Raw genomic sequence first — 5128 nt, forward strand, 5'->3', positions numbered from 1 at the left:
ACTTGGTGGTAAACCTGTTATTATGTTTGCCAGAGAGGCACTGAGGCTAGCATCACTCATTCATACTTTCCCTAAGCAATCCTTAAAGCCTGCTAGTTCCAGGTACTGTGTTAAAGAGTGGAAAAGAGCTTGGGGAATGAATTCTCTCTCTCTGGTCTGCCTAGAATCCTTTGCTTGCTGATTAACTTCCTGGAGCAGGGGCTGGCTGGTCAGCTCAGTTGGGAGAGTGTGGTGCTGGAAACCCCAGGTCAATGGTTTGGATTTTCTTACTGGCCAGACACCAAAAAAATAAAATGAAATGAAATGACATCCTGGAGCAAGGGCTACATCTTAGCCCTTTGATCTTTCTCTTTTATTCAAGTTTGTGGAACAGGATGATGAAATTCACTGAAACTAGGAAGACACAGAAGTGACATGGGAACTGCCAGTATACCAGAACAGGTTCCTTGACAAAGTCTCAGGGGAAATAATTCAACTCTATTTTTGGATTATTAGGGAATGGTAACTCCTAGAGAGCAAGCATTACCTTCTGTATTTTGTAGACAGTCACACAGGGAGTAATTGTACATTTTAAAAAGGAGAGCTACATAGTTGGGCTAGGGCTCAGATCCTTCAAACCCGTTGTACAGACTGGGTCACAAACCTCTCATGTCGGGCCTTAAAAACTAACGCCACCTTAAGTGACATTACAAGCGGTGCCATTATGGGCCCACAAGGGCGTATCAACGTGGCAGCCTAAGATGGCGCTGGGAAGAAGTAGGGTGGGAGTATCTGCGGGAACCTTGCCTTAGCCCTTATTGGCCAAATATGCGCTTCCGTGCTCGTGAACACCATGTGATTGCAGTAGCTAGGCATTGAGACAGGATGCATGCTCTCATAACCTTTAACCTGATTGGAGGATGTAAAAAAACTTCCTTCCCCATTTGCCTTTAAAAGCAAGTGCTTGTGTGATAATAAACGGAACTGCTCAACAGAACCCCCACCGCGTCTGAGTGTCCTTTAAACTGGGCTGGTTGGAGCCGGCAGCTGTGCTCACCTCTCTTCATGGCTCTCTTCCCCCGTCTCCTTCCAAAGGGGACCAGAGGGAAAGAGTAATCCGGGCCATTTGCTCACCCACCAAAGGGAACGAGGCTAGGGCTGTTTGGGTCAGCCGGCAGTGGACCTGACACCCTCATATGCAGGTTTATGAGTGAGGTAATAGGAAAAGACCCTCAGAGCCATGGGTAAAAATTAATAGGCTTTATTGAGATGCAAGCTCAGTTAGATAGCAGCAGCCACCCTAGTGGACTCCCAGAGCATCCTGAGGGCCCTGGCAGCAACAACCTCCAGTAGCAGTAGCAGCCTTCCCACCCCAGGGCATCCCAGTGGTTGGGGGAGGTGCACTGAGGATCAGAGCCATTAGTCCTTTATACTTAAGTATGATAACCCAGGGACACCTGTGTGCGAGTCAGACAACCCAGGAACACCTGTGTGCATCCACAGACACTAGCCAAGGAACGCCTGGGTGCAGTGCACTGTTATCATCTACATCAAATGCTTGGCAAGATTCGGAACCCCCAAGGGATCTTGACCATTTACTTCATTTTCCCTGCACGTACTGAGTAGTAAAATCATTTCTCTTACTCCCTACAGGACACTATTGGTTTATTTATACACTACAGTATAGTAATTAATTATACTGTCTCAGGATCTTGACCATATGGGTTAATCCTGTTTTTGCTAAGAGAATGCAATCTTGAGCTGTTTAGTTAACCTCTCACCAGTTTCCTTATGACCATTTTATTTTATTTTATTTTATTTTTATTTATTTATTTATTTTTTTAAAGATGACCAGTAAGGGGATCTTAACCCTTGACTTGGTGTTGTCAGCACCACACTCAGCCAGTGAGTGAACCGGCCATCCGTATATGGGATCCGAACCCGGGGCCTTGGTGTTATCAGCACCGCACTCTACCGAGTGAGCCACGGGCCGGCCCCCTTATGACCATTTTAACAGCATCTATTTCTCAAGGTTTTAGGGAAGGAATAAATGAAAATGCATAAAATGTGTGCAGCATATAGTAAGTAATAAATGGTAACTATAATTATTAATTATTTGAGACCATCTTTGCAGCACAACATAACTAACCCAAATGGGGTCCACATGTCTTCCTTAGTGTATTAGACATGCCACAGGAAAACATGGCAATACTGGGATATTATATGAGGTAGAATATGAGAAATCAATAAAGTGAAGGGATACCAGCTTTTATTGACTATTAAGCACTTTCACAAATGTCAGTTACTTTTTGTCACAGTCCCAGTTGTTCTACCACCCCTTTTACAGAGGGGGGAAAAAGACTCAAACAAGTAAAATAACTTACAAAGGCAAAGCCAGCATTCTAACACAGATATGAATAGGCCTGCAGTCCCTCATACTACCCATGCCTTGGAATCATTTTTTTTTTTAAATAATAGAAACAATTCAAATAGTTAAATCAGGTGTCAAGATGTCATCAACACAATGAAGGGACATTTGGTTTAATTTTGATAACAGAATAAATATAATTTGCTCCTTATATTTTAAAAAATTATTACTAGCCTGCTCCTACCCCTGTTATTCCCTGGAACTATCCCAACACTTTGCCACCCTCTTCAGGCTACACAAATCCATCTGTTTCACAGAATCCTACATAATCGTTCTGCTTCACACCACAAATTATGCCTTGCACTTCAAAGAAGATGGAAGATGTAGATGAAGAATTCCCTAAAATTTGTAAAATTTAAATTTTAATTGTTTTTTCCATCAATAGCACTTAATGAACTTTAATATCAAATGACTGAAAAAGTTATTTGTGATAATTAAGATTAGGTTTATTTGCATGTAACAGAGGTCCAATTGACATTGGCTTAAACATAAAAGAGTTTATTCTCATACATAAAATAAACCCAGGGGTAGGTAGCTCACGGTTGGTATGGTGGCTCACTGAAATCTTCAAAGATGCAGACTTTCTTTTCCACCATGTTTTGTTTCTGTTGTTGAGATTACCTTTTTCCCCCAAGGTGGCTGCCAGTGCTCCAGTCATTACAACTGCATTCTAGGCAGCAAGAGGAAATGAGAGAGGACAAAAAGGTGGTGTATTGCGAGGGCTAGGGCTCAGAATCCTGCCAGTGTAGCCAGTTGCATTGTTGGGTTAGGGAGTGTATAGCTAAGTGACTACCAATTGTATGGCTAGGCAATTCATAACTAAAGCCAAAATGTGTCATTATTTTAGTTACACTAAGTTTACCATTTGTATTGTCCAGGATAGGGGTTAGGGCCCACACCGACTTCAAACCCATTGTACAGACTGTGTCACAGACCCCTCACACTCCTGGCTGGGTTACCAGACCCCTCACATGCAGGTCCATGAGCTAGGTAATTGGGAAAGATCCCAGGAACAATTGACAGAGTTCATTCCAATGTGAGCTCAGTCCTCAGCTTCCTCAGCAGCAGCAGCAGCAGCTTACAGCAGATCCAGCAGCGGTGGCATCCAAGAGCATCCTGGGGAGGGGGATCCCCGGCAGCAACAGCTTGCAGCAACAGCCTCAAGCAGCAGTAGCAGCCTCCCTGTGGCTCCCCCACCCCTGACCAGTGGCATTCTGGGGCAGGGAGGGGCGACACTGTGGATCAGAGCTGCTCATCCATTATACTTAAGTCCAATAACCCAGAACATCTGGGCTCACATATGCAATTACATTAGACAATAACCAAGGAACACCTGGGCACACGTGCATATTTACATCAAATGCTCAGCAAGATTCTGAACATCCGAGGGAGCCCTGACCATTTTCCTATATTTACCCTATAGTAGTTCCTCCCTTTTAAGGAGCATTTTTGGAAGTCTCACACAATCAGTCTTCTCACTTCTCTGTTAGATGGAGAAGTGAAAAATTATTGTAATTCAAATATTCTTTTCTGCCACTCACTCACTGCAATTTTGAACAAGTAATGTCCATGATCTCTCTTGCTTCTTTTATTCTTTTTTTTAAATTTAATTTTATTTTGTCAATATAAAATGTGGTTGATTATTGTGGCCCATTACCAAAACCTCCCTCCCTCCTCCCTCTCCCCCCTCCCTCCCCAACAACCTCCTTTCTGTTTGCTTGTCCTATCAACTTCAAGGAATTGTAATTCTTGAGTCTTTTTCCCTCCCCCCTGCCCCAGGATATTTGTGTATTTATTTATTTATTTATTTTTAGCTCCCACAAATAAGTGAGAATATGTGGTATTTCTCTTTCTGTGCCTGACTCCGTTCACTTAATATAATTCTCTCTAGGTCCATCCATGTTGTTGCAAATGGCAGTATTTCATTTGTTTTTATAGCAGAGTCGTATTCCATTGTGTAGATGTACCACATTTTCCGTATCCACTCACCTGATGATGGACATTTGGGCTGGTTCCAACTCTTAGCTATTGTCAAGAGTGCTGCAATGAATATTGTAGAACAGGTATACCTTTGACTTGATGATTTCCATTCCTCTAGGTATATTCCCAGCAGTGGGATAGCTGGATCATATGGTAGATCTATCTGCAATTGGTTGAGGAACTTCCATACCATTTTCCATAGAGGCTGCACCATTTTGCAGTCCCACCAACAATGTATGTGAGTTCCTTTTTCTCCGCAACCTCGCCAGAATTTGTCATCCTCAGTCTTTTGGATATTAGCCATCCTAACTGGTGTGACATGGTTTCTCAGTGCAGTTTTGATTTGCATTTCCCGAATGCTGAGTGATGTTGACCATTTTTTCATGTGTCTGTTGGCCATTCATATATTTTCCTCTGAGAAATGCGTATTTAGCTCTTTTGCCAATTTTTTAATTAGGTTACTTGTTTTTACCTTGTAAATTTGTTTCAGTTCCTTGTATATTCTGGATATTATATTTTAAAAGATGTATATTTTGCAAATATTTTCTCCCACTCTGTTGGTGTTCTTTTAACTCTGTTAATTGTTTCTTTTGCTGTGCAGAAGCTTTTCAGTTTGACATAATCCCATTTGTTTATTTTTCCTTTGGTTGGCTGTGCTTTTGGGGTCGTATTCATGAAGTCTGTGCCCAGTCCTACTTCTTGAAATGTTCCTCCTATGTTTTCTTTAAGAAGATTTATTCT

The sequence above is a fragment of the Cynocephalus volans genome, chromosome 4 (assembly GCF_027409185.1).
Source record: "Cynocephalus volans isolate mCynVol1 chromosome 4, mCynVol1.pri, whole genome shotgun sequence".
Taxonomy (NCBI): domain Eukaryota; kingdom Metazoa; phylum Chordata; class Mammalia; order Dermoptera; family Cynocephalidae; genus Cynocephalus; species Cynocephalus volans.